This window comes from Canis aureus, chromosome 4 (assembly GCF_053574225.1).
Source record: "Canis aureus isolate CA01 chromosome 4, VMU_Caureus_v.1.0, whole genome shotgun sequence".
In the NCBI taxonomy this organism is placed as follows: Eukaryota; Metazoa; Chordata; class Mammalia; order Carnivora; family Canidae; genus Canis; species Canis aureus.
The window spans coordinates 71,452,790-71,470,244 of NC_135614.1; the positions used below are offsets into that span (position 1 = coordinate 71,452,790).

A 17,455-nucleotide genomic window follows, 5' to 3' on the forward strand; every position below is an offset into this window, starting at 1 on the left:
AGGGCCCTTAAAGTCTTCCTCAGATTAAAAATCCTTTCCAGGGGCTGTTTGCTGCTGTGCTCAGCTGTAGCTTATGACTTCCCATTTTCTCTCTCTCAGGGCCAGACCCAGGGTCAGGACAGAACTTTCTCCTTACGGTCAAAGTCTAGACACCGGAGACAGACGTCCTGGAAAGGGTGCTGAGGTCATGATCAAAGCCAGAAAAACGAGTCCAAATGAGTCCATTGATCCCAAGAGGGCAGAAGAACAGGAGCTGAGGTACAAAGCCAAAGTGGGATGGAGAAGGCCAAGGGGCCCGGAGGCAGAATAGTCACAGGAACAAGCAGAACGTGATCAGCGTGCATTCCCAAGCTGTGCCGGGGAGTTAATGTCACTCACGGTCTTTTTGTTTCTTTATAAAATTCTAATCAGAGTCAGCATTGCTTAGGAGTTAAGTTGCAAACCCTGGAACCAGACTACCTGGCTTGGCTCTGCCATTTACTAATTCTGTGGCATTAATCGGTTTCCAGTTTCTTTCTTCATCTGTAAAATGGAACTAATAATGGGTTTTAACTCACAGTGCAGTTGTGAGCATCAGATAAATTCATATCTGTAAAGTGCTAGGAAGAGCATCCGTATAAAAAAGATGTAAAACAAAACAATATTCACCCGTGTACCTTAGGTCAAGTCTTAGGAGAAAAAGATTATCAGTGGGATCGAACTTCCCTTGTATTTATCCTTCTTCCTTCTTTCAAAGGAAACCACCATCTTGAATTTGTGATTGATGATTCTTGCACATTTTTATATTCACTTATATGAATAGTTGTATCTCTAAGTATTGAGTGATTTTTTCATATTTTAGATTATATATATATATATATATATAAAACTGCCATCATGTCTGCTGTATTCCTCTGTAATTCGTTCTTCTTACTTGATTCATCTGTGTTGATATAAGCAGTTCTGGGTCATACATTCATGTCATTCCTGTTATTGTTAGAGTATTCCCAGTGAATACATGCACCGTAATTTATTTATCTGTTCTCCTGTTGATGGACACTTAAATTGCTTCTACTTTTTGCTATCGTAAGCATTCTTAGACATTTCTTGGCAGATGAATGGGAGTTCCTCTAAGCTGACTTAGAAGTGAAATCTCGAAGATTTAGCGTAAGCTTATTTTCAAATTTACTTAATATTTTTCAAATTATTCTTTTAAGACATTCAGACAAATTCACATGATCATTAGCACTCTACTATGTGCCAACTGCTGCTTGAAGTCCTTTAGATAGATTAATTTATTCAGTCCTCAGAATGAGGAAATTCTATTATTTCCTTCACTTTATAGATGAGAAGTTCAGTCATTTTCCTCAGATCACATAACTGGTAAGCTATGGCACTTAGATTCACACCTGGAGACACACTGGTTCCAGAGTTGTGCTAAATGCAAAAAGAATATAATAAAAAGTCAGGATACTCTGACCAAAAAGTATCACAAGGCAAATAAAAAGATTTCATTGAAGGAGGTGAGGTCTCATTAAATCCAGTATTTCCTTGTCTTAACTATGTGTGCATAGATCTTATTTCCAAATAAGGCCTAGTCCAAGGTTCCATGTGGACCCAAATATTGGGGAGGAGAGACCATCTTCAACCCCTTCTACAGGGGCCAGTACAGGATCCCCTTCTACATTTGTGGCCAAAGAGAGGAGTCTAATCTACTTTCCACAGGACAAGTCTTCGGATATTTGGAAAGAGCTCTACTATTCATAGATATCCCTCTCTATCCCCTCTCATATGCCCAAGAGGTCTCTTGCCTTCTCTACACATGCCCAACTAGCAGAGCCCCCAGTAGTTCTCACTTCTCAGGGAATTCCCTCACTGTCCAAGTGGCTCTACTCTGGATGCCCTTCCATTTGCCAGTGTCCTCTGCATATGAAGGAGCATCCACAACAGATACTCTTTTCCAGATGTGGACAGATCAAGACAATACGGTGAACCCAAGAATTGCCAGTAATCCTTCTAATACTGTTTGGGCCACGACTGCATGAGCCATACATTCTGGATCATTCAGGAGAGCTGAGTCGTATTTCTAGCTCTGCCCCTAGCTCTATACACAGAAGCAAATCGAAGTTTCTGCAATTACATTTCTCAACCTTCAGAAAAAGTAATACTTGCCCTAACCTGTTTGACAATAATGTTGTGAGGACAAATATCAGATTGGTACAAAAGCCTCAGATAAAATCCTCAGATAAAAATGGATAGGAAGAATGTGGCTATGCACCCATAGCACAATGGAATGTAACCTTGTCCTATGTCATGGAGTCCTTTAATAATCCAACGAAATCTACAGTGCACTGCCTCAGAAAATGCATATAAGCATGGGCACACCCACACATATAAGCTTCCAAATAATTGGGGAGTTGAATTTTCCTGGAGTCCAGACTCAGATTCTCTTCATTCTCTAATTAAGAAGTGATTTTGAGACTGAGTATTAAATAACTACAGAAAAGAGTATTCCTTCTGGATTCACAGATGGTTCAGAACTGAGGCTGTGTAGCCAGCCTCAGCACAGCATGTGGCCATAGTTGGAGCAGTGCAGAAATATTTTTGGATGGACTTCAGTGTCTGTGGACAGTGAAGCACCTATCAGTAGTAGCAACAGAACTCCAAAGTACAAGAAGTTGGTCTTCAGTCCTCTCTCATTTTCTGTCTTCTTCCCCCTTTTAATGTCATTTCTGCAGAAATTTACTCAGCTCTCTTTGAAAGGATGAAAGTGATCCATGAAAATGATCCTCACTAATATGCTAGAATATCAAGGTCCAAGACTATTTCAAGTGAGAAGTTAGCCTTAAGAAAGCTCACCATGGCCAGAGGAGCATAGTGATCTATCACATGATTTATTAGATTTTCTATTGGCGGTTGAAATAATTTAGGACAAGAACACTTTTCTTACTTACATTACTAATGTGTTTTTTCCATAATTTTAACATAATTTGTAGCATTCATATAGCCTCAAATTCTTCAAGCTCTTCTTATTGGATATGATTTCTTTTGTTTTCTGCCAAAAACCAAAACAAGAGTGGAAGACAAGGAATACCCATTTTATAGATAAAGAAATTGAGTCTTTGAGAAATTAGACCCTTGCCTTAAATCTTGCAAGTAGCAAGAGACAGAGCCAGGACTTACCCAAATCTGATCCTAAATCCCACTTTCTTTTGTTATCATAAAGGTAAGCATGTACATAATATCCAAGTTCAGTTTTCCAATGGCTCTTTTGAAGCCAAGATGTAATATGACTTCAGGGATAGTAGAAGTTCATCCCAGAAGTTGGAAGTCATATAATTCTTCTCTCTTTCTGGGTAACCTTCAACTGGGTGCATGGTGGAGTTGACAATTGCCTCCATCTGATCAAATTTAGGGGAAAAAAGCTCTGTTCCTATTCTTACTGAAATCTCTTTAGCAATGAGCGGTGCCTTTCATGCCACAGTAAGACACAGGATTGGAAATGCAAACATCTGGGTATAGGTCAATGCAAATGGCTGATATCAGATCTTTCTCCGAAAACAAGTCTTGACAGGGGAGAGGGTAGGGAAAGAGTCACCGCCAAAGCCAGGACACTGTCAGAGGCTGCCAAGAGCCATGGGAGAGAGAAAAGCCAGTGTCTAAAGACCAATGGCACCTGACTCCTATCATCCTTGCGGTTCTCTCTCTCCCCTGAATTCTCCTCACTCAGAGAAGAATAGAATGAGTATGCTCTTGACTGCAGGAGTGTTTCTCAAAGTGTGGTCCCCAGAACTATAGCACCTGAATCACCCAGAAGTGCTGGTTAAGCACTCAGATTCCCAAGCACTTCACATCACACTGCCAGTGAACCACCCCCACACCTTTCCAGTCCTGGTCTCTGGGGCTGAGGCCAGGAATTTGCCCTTGTAGCAAGCTCCCAGAATGTCTTCTGCGAACATTAATGTTTGAGAACTATTGTTCTTTTTTTTTAAAAAAGATTTTACTTATTTATTCATGAGAGACATAGAGAGAGAGGCAGAGACACAGGCAGAGGGAGAAGCAGGGTCCCCTCGGGGACCCCGATGTGGGACTTTATCCCAGATCCCTGGGATCACGCCTTGAGCTAAAGGCAGATGCTCAACCACTGAGCCACCCAGGCATCCCAAGAACTATTGTTCTAAAGGCTTAATTAGGCCATGAGAACACTGATGAATATTCACTTTTGAAAAATCTTAAGGAAAACACCTCAGTGAAAGGTATTTTATGGATTTTTTTATAACCCTTCTCTTTCCTTATCTTAAACTCAATTGGTGTGTTTTTAAAAATTATGCAACCCAGTGCATATACTATTTCAATTAGATGCACAAATGTGATCTCTATATATCTGCATATGGGCTATTTTAATTTCTTTTCCCTTTCCTACAGTTTTTACCTCTTTGCGTCCCCTGTCTATTCTCATCTCCATGAATGGCCCCAGTAATCTATAATGCAATCCAATCTCTAGTCTCCCTTAAATTATGCACACACTCTCACACACACACACACACACACACTCAAACTTACATGGATAGGTGTTGCTTTTCATATTACCAAAACAGAAACATTTTACATTTTTTTCCTGTATCTTATTTTTCTCCCTCAATAATAATCCTTCCATATTACAAGACTGAACTCTAATTTACTCTTAAATTATTGCATGTGATTTCACACTGCAGATGAATCATAACTTATTCAATCATTCCCCTACTGAGAGACAAAATTTTTCCCCAGGTTCCTATTGTGGCCGATGCAGTGATTGACATCTCTGCTTTATTTCTAGGGATAGATTCTTATTCATAGGATAGAGAACCACGTAAATGTTGGCAACAATATTAATTAGTATTGGTATTTCGTAGGCTTATATGTACCTTTGTTTTTAACAACTCTTTTCAAATTGCTTTCTAAATAAGATGTTTTAACCGGTAGTTAATATGAGTATTATTCTTCCCCTTTACAACTTCTCATTATAAAAGTTTATATTGGTAGCAAAATGCAAATTAGTTATATACATTTATCATATTGTATTTCTAAATGTTCTTCACGTTGAATATCCCAACTTTCCAAGTACCATTTGAATTTTACTAATACTACACATCACTGGCAAATAATAAGTATTGAATTCTGAGGTGCTATGCAGGTGTAACCAAGAAAACAAACCAAAGCAACCGACAAAACAAAACAAAAACCGGCTGCCTTCAATTAGACTTCCCTCCAAATATTTTAGATTTTAGATACATCAATAGATAGATGATAGGAAAAACCTCCAGTATTTGCCATGCCTTGCCAACAACCAAATCTGATAGGGTCAGATTTTCTTCTATAAATATGCAGGATAAGTCAAGGTCAAAGAACATTTTCTGGGAACAATAGCTATTTTCTTCATTTATTTTTATGACACTGAGGAGGAAGAAGAAAAGATTTGACCTTGCTAGATCCACAAACTTTAACCAGCCGTTGTTTGATTAGAACACCTGGAAGCGTCCGGCAAGGTATCCAGGTGCACAGACCGTTCACCTATGACCACATCCAAAGTGCCATTAACATAACAGTTCATGGGAAATGGCAGGACTCCGAATGGGATGTTTAAGGGAGACAGGAGCAGGAGGATGGAAGGAGGGCTGGAGAAGAGAGAGGGAAAGCATTAGGTCTGTGAGCTAACAGGGGGGAAAACCAGCCTAATTATGGAAGAAAAGACACACACATAGGATAGCTCACCCAGGCAGAGTTGCTGTGGAAGCACATTCCAGGAAAATCTTAAGAGATTACCTTAATAATAAACCATGCATTCTTCAGCAAGCCGTCACGGGATTAACTACCCTTTTCCTTAGGCTGGGAACACAGTTGTCAGGTTTTGGAGTTTTGTTGTTGTTGTTGTTGTTTTACTTCTTTACAGGCAGGTTTTGTGCAAGGGAAGTCATGCAAGGACCATAGTCGTGCATTGACTTTTCCTCACCTTAATTTGCTAAATGTTACTTTCAGCAGTGATAAGAAAAACCATTTAGGCAGGGTCAGTGTCTGGGTGGGCTTGGGTGTGATTCTCCAGCTGCCAGGATGTTCGTTTTAGACCTCCTGAAAAGTGAATGACTTTGATGCATAGGAAACTCTGTTCCATCAGAAAGAGAAAAGGTTAAATTTATTTTCATATTTCTTTTTTTTTTCTTACTGTGAGCAGGACACTGATTTAGTGCCAGAAGCAATATCAGCACTCTAGAGCTATAAAAATACTCTTCAAATCAGAGTTCTCCACTGTCAACCCTTAAGGTTTCTGTGTAAAATGACAGAGCGGTCTATTTTAAGCTGTAGGTGTGAGCCCACTGCTCATAAATGGACGTTTTCATCAAAGTCTTCTCTTGAAACTCCAGCTCACTGCAGGTGAAAGCATTTTCTTCCTCTGGCTCCTGAGATATACCCCTTCCTTTTTTTTTTTTTTTTTTTTTTTTTTTTTTGGCTAACTTTTTTTTAATTATTATTATTGGAGTTCAGTTTGCCAACATATAGCAGTGACCAGTGCTCATCCCACCAAGTGCCCCCCTCAGTGCCCATCACCCAGTCACCCAGGCCCACCTCCCTTTCCACTACCCCTTGTTCATTTCCCAGAGTTAGGTGTCGCTCATGTTTTGTCACCCTCACTGATATTTTCACTCATTTTCTCTCCTTTCCCCTTTATTCCCTTTCACTAATTTTTATATTCCCCAAAAGAATGAGACCATATAATGTTTGTCCTTCTCCAACTGACTTATTTCACTCAGCATAATCCCCTCCAGGTCCCTCCACGTCGAAGCAAATGATGGGTATTTGTCGTTTCTAATGGCTGAGTAATATTCCATTGAGAGACATACCCCTTCCATTTGGTAGAGCAAACATATGTTAATATTTCTAGTAACAGTCTTTTGATTTAAAGAAAATAAGTTTGGGATGGTCACTTCTGAGTTGAGAAGTTATGAGAAGCCCCTTCCCACCCCCCCCCCACCCCCCCACCCCCCCGAATTGCCAATGTGTCTATTTGTCTGAAATCAGCTGTCATTTTTCCAGCTATCCAGCCTTTGGAAGGAAAATCATCCTTCTGAATTCCTGGGTCTTAGAAGTAAAGCAGTATGTCCTGAAATGTACCAGAATTAAAGTTCTCTGCATAAATGTTATAAATACTATCCTAAGATTAAATAAGATAGTTTTAAATACTATTCTAAGATTATCCTACATACCTCTTAGCATTCACAAGAAGTCATTTTTTTTTTTTTAATAATAGCAAATTAGCTCAGAGGAACATTGAAAACTGTCAGCACTCCCCCCACCCCCACCCCCACCCCGACACACTCAGGTGTGAGGAGATGAGACAGGTGGCAGAAATAGTAGAGGCCAGGAGAGGTGACGCTCTCACTGGCACAGCGTTGTGCAGCTCTGGCCCCCTGGCTCCCTGGCGGTCCCAACCCTGACCTACTTGAGAGTAGGGACTGCCACTCACACTGAGCTGCCCCAAATTACACAGTGGCTTTGCAGCTGGGCTAGGCTTGGACCACAAAAATACATCCTTGGTGTCCCATGAGCCCCATTTGAACCCTCAGTTTCCAGAGGTAAGATGCAGATCCACTGTGTGTTGCTCACTCAATAAAATCAATAACCCCTGCTTCTGGGTCACAATTTGGCATTTTCACATTTAGTGCACACTGTCTCCAACTTAAAAAAAAGGTGGTGGTGGGGGGGGACATAGACATGCTTTTCACAGGTATAATTTCAACATTCTTAAAAAGCGACAGAGTTTCTGGGAGATATTGTCCAATTGTTCATGATTTTCGACTCTGGAGAAAAGGAACTCCCAGCACCAAGGTCTGCTATGGAGTGCCTTCTGCGGAGCACCGCATGTCAGTATTTTCAAATGTTTTCTTTCTTAGGTCTCATGTTTTTTCTTAGAGGTGTCGGGAATACTGTGGAAATCAGCGCAGATAGTCAAGTTACGGGTCTACACACGGGTGCACACACCGTAAGGGAAGCGAGTATATTAACTTTGTGTCTGATGCACGGATCTTTTTTTTTTTTTTTCTTTTTTTATCGGTTAGAGGTGAATGCTTTCGTTGACGTGGATTTCGTGAAGCGCTGTCTCTGTCCACCGGGATTTTATTTCATACGTCGATGCGCACACACCGAGCCTCCCACCGAGTTCAGTGCACCCACCTCGGCCGCCGCACGCGCAGCCTTGGAAACAGCAGATGCGCGCGGGGACCCTCGCCTCCCGCCAGCGCAGCCTGGAGTAAAGGCAGCCCTTTGTTCCGACGGCCGCAGGGTCGGGGCGGCCGCGGGAGCCGCAGCCCTGCAGCGGGCGATCCAGCGAGGGAATTGGCGAAACCAAGGTCGGGGTGGATCCCACCCCCTTCCTGCGGGGTTTCCCTTTCCTGTCCTCATTTGCCCCCTCCCCGGGCCAGCGTGTCCAGCTCCCGGGGGCGGAGGCTCCCTCCTCCAGGGGCCGGCCCCCCGCCCCCCGCGATCGCCCCCCGCGTGCCCAGCTCCCCCGCGGGCCGCCCCCCAGCTCCCCCTCCGCCCTCCGCCCCCCCCCCCGCCCCCCGCGATCGCCCCCCGCGTGCCCAGCTCCTCCGCGGGCCGCGCCCCCCCACGCGTGCCCAGCTCCCGGGGGCGGGGGCTCCCCCCCAACACGATCGCCCCGGCGTGCCCAGGTCCCCGGGGCGAGGGCTCCCTCCTCCACGGGCCGCCCCCCCGCCCCCCGCGATCGCCCCCCGCGTGCCCATCTCCCCCGGTCGCCCCCCCCCCGTGCCCAGCTCCCCCGCGGGCTGCCCCCCCCGCCCCCCGCGATCACCCCCGCGTGCCCATCTCCCCCGGTCGCCCCCCCCCGTGCCCAGCTCCCCCGCCCCCCCTCCTCTCCCCCCGCCCCCTGCGATCACCCCCCGCGTGCCCATCTCCCCCGGTCGCCCCCCCCCCGTGCCCAGCTCCCCCGCGGGCCGCCCCCCCGCCCCCCGCGATCGCCCCCCGCTGGCGGGGCCGGGGAGCCGGGGGAGCCGGGCGCTCGGCTCTGCTGTGCGTGGCGGCGGCTCGAGTTAATAAACAGTTAAGTTTGGAAGACTCAGCAGACACGTTGAGGGGGAGTTACCGAGCCCGGGCAGCAAAAACATCCCGGCGCATTCCTGGGGAGCCCTCGGCTGCCAGCATCTGATTAGAACCATATCTGCCGGGAGTGGCCGCGCGGCTCCGAGCTCCCGGCGGCGGCTATTTAAGCGCGGCCCGCCGGGTGGGCTGGCGGCAGCCTGCAGGCGCGGCTCCCGAGGTCATGCGCGCTCCGCCGAGGCGCTAGGCGGGTGAGTAGCTCCCGACCTTCCCCCGGGCCCCGCGCTTCGCGGTCTCCTTCCCTCCTTCGCACCCCCCCATCCCGGGGTGCGGGTCCGGGACTTCGCGGGGGACCGCGAGAGGCGACCTGCGCGGGGGAGCAGCGTCCGGGGCCTGAGGTCCGAGGAACGCTTCCAGGGGATGCATCACCTTTGGGGGCTCGGGCTGCAGACACGTCCAGGCTGTGACATGTCACAAGCGCCTCCCTTTGTGTGTGTGTGTGTGTGTGTGTGTGTGTGCGCGCTCGTGCTTGTTTAAAAGCCCCGGGGCTGGCGTGGCTGCCCACCGCCTGATGAACCCCTCCGAGGGCGTTTATTCCTGCCCCGTGACCAAGGCTGGGGACCTGGGTGGTGCCCCCCTGAGAAGCGTTTTCCCGGTGACTGACAACGTGTGGCATGAAAATGTGAACTTTGTCTCACACCCGCATTCTTAAGAAAGTATCTGCCCAAGAGACTGAACAAACTTGTTTTAAATCCCTGGAGCGTTTAAAAGGTGTCGGCCTGCTCGCTTGCTTGCTGTAAACTGGCTGGAAAGATTAAGTAAGAATTCTAGAAAAGCCGGGGGGGGGGGGGGATGAATGGGTTAAAACCATGGAGCCCCAGTCAGCCTAGCGGTTTTCCCAGCATAGAGCCGACTCTGTTATTCCTGCTTCCCTTCCTCTGGCCCGACTCCCTTCCTAGCCTGGAATTCGGTCCCCGCCGTCAGTTGCAGCAGGGAGCTGTCGGAGTCCAAAGGGAAATTTCACTGGATTAAAAGCACTTAAAGAATCTGGATGTTATCTCCACCCCTTCTCCCCACCCCCCACCCCCCCACCTTTTCCTCTTTCTCTTTAGTTTGTGTTTGCAAGGAAGAGAGGCACTCTTGTAAAATGAGAAGAGCAGAAATAAGCTTCCAGACACATGGAAAGACTTAACAATTATGGAGGGGAGACTTCATGAATAGTAAATGTAGTTATTACACTATAAAGTGACTTAATGAAAAAATTTCTGGCCCTAATCGGGCAAAGCGGGGCAGTGGGGGAGAAGAAGGTAAACCGGGACTAACTCGCACAGAAGTAATGGTTGGAGGAAGAAGGCGGCCACAAAAATGCCTTCGAGATGTCTGATAAGGAAGGCCCTAGGAATGGCTTTGATAGCACGGATAGAATTGATCCTCTTTACAGGCATAAGGTTAGCTCCCTGGCCGGGTGTGTCATCTACTCATCTCCGGCAAGGCTGCCGGGGAGGGAGGAACTGGCTGGGAATGGGGGAGCACGGCGGCTCCCCGGTGGCTTGTCTCGGTGCTCTGTGACATCTCCTTGCTTGCCTCTTCCCCTGCTGCCACCGGTCAGACCACCATCCTGCTGCCTTTCTCTGGGCCCCAGGCCCGGGCCATCCCAGGTTCTGTCTCTCCCTCCTTGAAGGGAAACAGGCCTCAGTGACACTGTAGCAAAGTTTATTGCCTTGAGAATTCAGAAGTATTTAGGACCAGGCCCTCCTTAATCTTTGGGGAAGGACCTTTTTGGTGAAGCGCTGGGCGTGGGGCAATAAACAGTGCCACACCTGACACAACAGCAACGTGGAGTGCGCCGTGTGGACCGTCTCCTAGAGAAAGCGCGAAGGAGATCTAGTAGCCTTTCCCAGGGTGTGTTTCTGGGACTGATTACTTCTTCCAGATTCCTGATGGGTCTCCCCCTGAGGCAGACTGGATTCTTTTTCCTGTTGGTGAATCACTTGACTCGCCCTTTCCCTGCCCTCCCAGCTCTGTCCTTTCTTATCCAAACAACTATCCTACCAGCCAGTTCTCCTTCAAGCTATAGGCCATCTGCCTGGATGGCCAGAACACGCTGATGGCCGTGAAATGTCCTCCGGCTTTGAACTGTGACATATATATTGTTGGCCTTCTGATCCTGGACACAACGGGATCTTCACCTGAGGCTGTAGGAGAGGGGAGGGAGCCCTCCATGGCACTTGTTAAAAGCCTTGTCTAATCTGTCGAGGAAGACTCTGCATTTCCACTGAAGACTTTTTACAGTTTTAGACTCATGGAAAAGTCCAGATTCCCGTGCATTAGGTTTATTTCTTGTCTTACCCCAAAGGTTGAATGGATTGTAGTCACCTTGTTTAGGTTGAGGGAATTGCTTTTAAGACACTTGTTGGCATGAAGGTGGTACAGGGACCTCTAGAAACTTCTGACCAGGGGGTTGGGGGTGATAGCCGTTGGCCTGCTTGGCCATGCCTCAATTATCTGAAGATTAAGGAGAGCAGGAAGGTATATGCCTTGCTGGGTGGCGCCCGGCCTGCAGGAGGCTTTGTGGACCTTGGCCGCACAGCAACTATACGCTGCTTCATTTCTAATTCTACCGTAAGCCTAAGCTTGCCACCGCTGATATTTTTTTATCTGAATGGTTTTGAAGGCATCGTGTGTTTCTCTCCCTTCATCTCTCCTGCCTTGAGGATTTAATTGATCGTTTTCTCAGAGACCAGTGGAGATGCTGAAATGCTCAGGAAGGCTGCCGAAGACTGAGCTCTCCTGTGTTCGGTTGCCCTCGCGGTCATCAGAACATGCCTCCCTGCGTGGAAAGGCTTGAAAGCAGATTGGCTGGGGAATGTCGGTTAACAGACTGAATGTGTCGGGTTTCCTGTGCCCCAAAAGGAATCAGAACGAGAACTACACTGGCAATAAGAAACACCTGAGTAACAGGATGTGGTCTTTCAAAATTCTCCCTGGTGCTGCGTGTGCGTGTAGAGTTGAAGCCGTGCCACCGAGGCGCACAGACGTAGGCCAAAGTCACCTCTAGGTGAGCTGCTAGCTGCAACAGCAGTTAGGTGTGCTTCGTGGAAAGCTCGCTCACGGCAACGTAGCCTGGCTGGACTGAATGAATCACGAGGAGAGCAGGCCACCGGGTCTCCTCTTCTTCTAAATTAGTAAAAACATACTAATTTCTGATGAGGGGAACACGTGATGCCGAGGATGGACACAGAGGGCTAGCGTACATGCCAGCTTCTGCCCCCCACCCAGAACAGTCAGGTAGTGGGTTGAGAGCAGGGGTTCTGGAGAGCAGGGGTTCTGCTGTCTTGATTCCCATCCCAGCTACACCACTGCTGCTTACGTGACCTTGAGCAAATTGTGTGGCCTCTCTGGACTTAAGCTCCCTTGCCTGGAGAGCATAAGAGTACCTTGCCCACGTTTGGTAGGGAGATTGTCAATCTAACATGCTTTGAACACCTTATTCCAACCTAGAAATGTGTGTTTTGTTTTCTGGTTGCCCCTCGAACAACTGGATTATGTGTCTTTGTGAAATCCCAAGGCCGACTGGAGAATTTCTTCATCAAAATCGGGCACTGCTCGTCTACCTGAAAAGCGTCCGTCATTCAAGCACCTAATATTAACAAAGCCAGTGTGTTTGCTGTGCTCACACTGGAACAGACAGGGAGTTGCTCTCTGTTCTCCGCCTGGAAGCCTGTAGTTTGCTTTGGTCAAGCTGACCTCCTTCGGCTCATTCAGGTCTCCACCCCCTCGCAGCCTCCCTACAGAGGGGGAGCCGTTCTTCCCCAAGTCAGCATTATAGCAGAAGGAAGTGGGAAAGCAGGGACCACCCATACTAAACTGAGTGACTGGGCTAGAAATAAAGTTTTCCAAGTGCGTGCGGCCCCATCCTATCCTTGCCCACATAGCTGGGCAGGTTGCCATGGTTACTCCCCTTCCCGCATCCTTCTTCTACCCTGGAAGGAAGCCTGCCACTCTAGGGTGAGCAAAATCTGAACAAATTGCTTCCTGATCCAAAAATGGAAGTGACTTTTTTATTGAGGTAGGATCTCCTGTCTACCTACCTCATCCTTTTCCTCCCCTCAACTTATTTTAATCTCAACACTTAATTATCTAACTCTTTCTAATTTCTTACATCATCCAGGTAGCAAAACATTAAGGTTTATGGAATTTCAGGAACTAGGAGCTATTGCCTCAATATTAAAGAAGCCTGGCAGTGTTTCTCTGCTACCGTCACGTATACAAGCTAGCTAGAGGCAAGTGACCTTCAATGCCTTAAACTAGTAAGAACTCGGAGTGAACCGAGCAGGCCAAGTGTGAGTGTTCAGCTATAAGGAAGTTACCAGAAGGCGGAATCCAGGAGTGCTGTCACTGAAATTTTTAGGTAACCACAGAGTAAGGGAAGCAGAGGAATAGGAAGTAGCAATTGTGGAAAAGTGAGATTTAAAACCCTGTTTAACCTGGAAGAAATTGGGGGGAGAGATATGTGGTTTCACATTTTCTCTGGGTAGGAAGCTACCCTATTGCTCCCTGATGCACAGTGTTTCTCTGAAACAGACTGAGGTCTTTATGGGACAGATCAAACACATAAACTCTCATTTTTACAATCAAATTCATTCAGTCTTTCAAGACTGGATACTTAGTTACCTTCACGTGTATTTCACAACTAGAGAGAATTCATCTAGATTAGTGCTTCTCACAGTGTGGTCCCCAGACTAGCAACACCAGCATCATTTGGGAACTTGTTAGAAATGCAAATTCTTGGTCCCCATCCCAGATCCACTGAGCCGAGCTCCAGCAGTGGGGCTCATCCAGCTGTATTTCAACAAGCCCTCCACATGATCTAAGAGTAACTTTCACAATTCATTTGTTTTATAATTCAGTCGTTCAGGGGAAGTATAACAAAGTATTTGGGTTCCTAAGTCATGGAAATAATAAAGCAAAGCATTTAAACATAGCTCAGTTTAACTGGATCGTAGGATGCAAAAGATGAAAAAAACACAGACCTTGACATTTTTCCTACTATCTCAAGCGTTGCTTTCGTGATCCGAGGAAAACCGATATACTCCTTAGTTTTATATTATCACCTCACTTCCAAATCCTTTCTCCTCCTTTGGGTTTTTTAAGAGCACGATTAATCTCCATTTATTAGGAGACTGTCCCAGTTACTTCTTTTAAAAAAGATTCTAGTAAACTAGATCATTACCCAGGAACCAGATGGCTTTCTCTAACCTATAAAACTTTTTATTTTGTTTTTCATGCAATGCCCAGAGTGCGGATGAAGGCTTCTCCATATTGGTAAATGAATCTACTACACTTAGTTTTTACATAGCTTTATGGTTTAGAAAATATCATTCCATTTATCCTTCACTTTAAAGAACTTAAGATAGAAAAAATATCTGTTTCTTAGCTCAAATATGATAATTACATATCTGCTTGCTCCAGGTCATATCACTAAATGAAAGAGCTAGGATTCAAGCATGTATCTTTATGACTTGGGGATCCCTGGGTGGCGCAGCGGTTTGGCGCCTGCCTTTGGCCCAGGGCGCGATTCTGGAGACCCAGGATCGAATCCCACATCAGGCTCCCGGTGCATGGAGCCTGCTTCTCCCTCTGCCTGTGTCTCTGCCTCTCTCTCTCTCTCTCTCTCTCTGTGTGACTATCATAAATAAATTAAAAAAAAAAAAAATTTTTTATCTTTATGACTTGAATCTTGGTGTTCATCTGAATATTTACTGAGTACCTATTATGTGGATTATGTTGCTAGCCTGGCCGTGGAAGAGAGCCTAGTGAGTGGAAAACTGGAAGAAAGTCTACATCACATGAAACAAAGAACATAGACTCTGGACTTGCATTGGAATGACAGCTGTGCCATTTCCTAGGCATGCTACTCAATATTCCTCATCCGTAACTGCCTCACTCAACCTTGCAAAACAGTCCTAAGAATGATGGATGCTAATCAGAGACTGGTGATTAGCAGAGATCACACCATAGAGTGAGAAATATAAGGGTGTGATCCAGAATTAGAGAACTGGAACTCTGGTTTCAAGGAGATGACATAGGTTAGTGGTTAAGACCTTGGACTCTGCACTGCAAATGACTGTGTCCACAACTCACATTGCCATTTAAGACAAGAGATATCATGTCTGAGCTTCATGTTCTCCATCAGGAAAATTAGTTGCCTCAAAGTTAGAGTTAATGGTGAAGCCATAAAAAAAAAAAAAAAAAATGCTTTCTCGGAACTGCTGCTTCAGAAATGCACCTGCTCTAGAACTACAATTCTCAATGCACCAATTAGGCTGATATTTGGAAAACGCTCCTGTTTTAATTGTTTGTGAGCTTTAGGCAAGCTAAAATCTAAAGATGAACACATTTCAGCTGAAAATTAGAAGACTTTCTTTCTTGCACACCTTGAAACTATTAAATGTGAGGGTCAAGCAGAGAATGTGGCAATGCTTCCTAAGCCAATACAGGCCCACAGATATTAACTCTTAAGGTACCACTTAAATCTTCTTTGGGCAGGACAATACAGTTCTCTTAAGGTCTAGAGTTAATCCATGCTCAAAGAACTGGAGAGTGATGAATAGCATCACTAAATGTGTCCATATTGGATATAGCTGTCCTCCTTGTTCTAAACATTTCCTACAACTGACCTCATTTATTTTCCATATTTTAAGTGTCCTATTACAGGCCCAAACCTGATTTAATCTTCTGTGATACGTAATGCAGATCCCAAGGTGCTTTCTGTTATCATTTAGTTATCATATTCTCGAACACCTGTCAGAGGGCTGGCATGGTTATATGAAGAATGCTGAGCCAGTCTGGATTTGGGGCACAATGTTAATCCAGGTGGAAAACATATAACTGACCTCTAGATCAGAGGATCAGAAGTGGAAATGGCATGCTTCTGAGTAGTTGCTCAAATATCTGTCCTCTAAAAGAAAGTCTCTGATGTGCTTTAATTTTATTAACACTGGGGGGTGGGGGTGGTATTTTTTGTTTTTGTGTTTGGGCTTTTTTTTTTTAACCTTTGCTTCTAAGGTTAAACATCTTAAATGCATCCCATTTTTTGAAGTAGAGCTGGTTGATAATGAGACTGAATATCAATTTCTGCTTGGACCAACGTTCAGCTATAACTGAAGCTTTTCAGAAATGTATATGTTGACAATTGACAAACAAATTGAAAATTTAAATTTATCCAATGTTGAAGCTATCATCTGAAGGGTATCTTGTTGCATGGATGTTTGTGTAACTGCCTGTTAACTTGTTCTTTGGAAATTTCTGATTTATTCAGCTTGTCTAAAGTTCTCAATGACTAAAAGTTGGCTGTAATTGAAAGTTGGATGATAATATTGTCCTGACACCTGCTAGCAGACACATAAATGTCAACAATCGCTGCCTACAAGACATTTAGACAAGATGACATCTCTTCAACTAATGTATGGTCTTATTACAATTAAATGGTATAGACAGGGTCGAGAGAAAGAAGACACCAGTGTGATAATGGACGTGGCTTTTAAAAGAATGGTAGGAGTCAGATAGAAGAAAAACGCATCCTAGGCAGAAGTACATATGCAAATTTTCCAGACATGTGTCCAAAGATACAGACTGGCCAGTTTGACCAAGAGAAAGTACAGATGGCAGAGAGGGAAGACATGAGTTTGGAAAGGAGAGATGGATTGCACTGAGACTCGTATATAAGGACAAAGAACTTCAATCTGTATTTATTATGTAGTAGATCTCTTTGTTAAATCAGGAAAACAAAATGCTGATTCAGATAAATTAACCTAGCTATATTGGCAGAATGAATTTGAGCAGAGATCATTTACCAATTGAAGCAAAACCTACATTTCGTGACAAATCAGCAACGTAGAGAAAAGATTTGTCTAAGCGAATATTATGAACACGTGGAAACTATGTTATCACTAATGTTTTAAGTGCACTATTTACCAAACTACGTGGGACATTGAAAAGTAGGACCTGACCTCAAAATTTCATTGAGTTGGGGAAGTGAATCAGAGGACAACAATAGGTCATGGCAAGTGTAGAAAAACGGTAGCCTAGTGAGAAGTCAGTGAAGACTCCGCTAAGGCAACACATCTTGAGTGGACTTTGAATGACAGGAAGGAATTCGCATAGGTGAAGCCAGAAAGTATTACAGGCTAGGGATGCAATACAAGAAGGTATGGGGTGTGTGTGTGTGTGTGTGTGTGTGTGTGTGTGTGTGTGTGTACAGGGCAAATGGAAAAGATTAGCCTCTCCAGGGAACAGGTCTCTGTCTCCGTCTCTCCCTCTTGCTCTCTCTAAAAATACATATATACATATACATATATATATAGAGAGAGAGATACAAGATAAT

The 17,455-nt window shown here is 45.2% G+C and overlaps 1 protein-coding gene across 3 annotated transcripts in view; it reads left to right on the forward strand.

Annotated features, from left to right (window-relative positions):
- The first annotated feature begins 9,109 nt into the window (after positions 1-9,109).
- Positions 9,110-17,455, forward strand: part of DAB2 (DAB adaptor protein 2) — a 50,932-nt gene continuing 42,586 nt past the window's right edge. For 2 of the 3 annotated variants that reach the window (XM_077896144.1, XM_077896145.1), the window contains exon 1: positions 9,111-9,320. The gene's annotated coding sequence lies outside the window, so the exon portion shown is untranslated. Of the gene's footprint in view, positions 9,321-17,455 lie in introns of all 3 variants that reach the window. The other variant, XM_077896146.1, reaches the window with a different exon arrangement.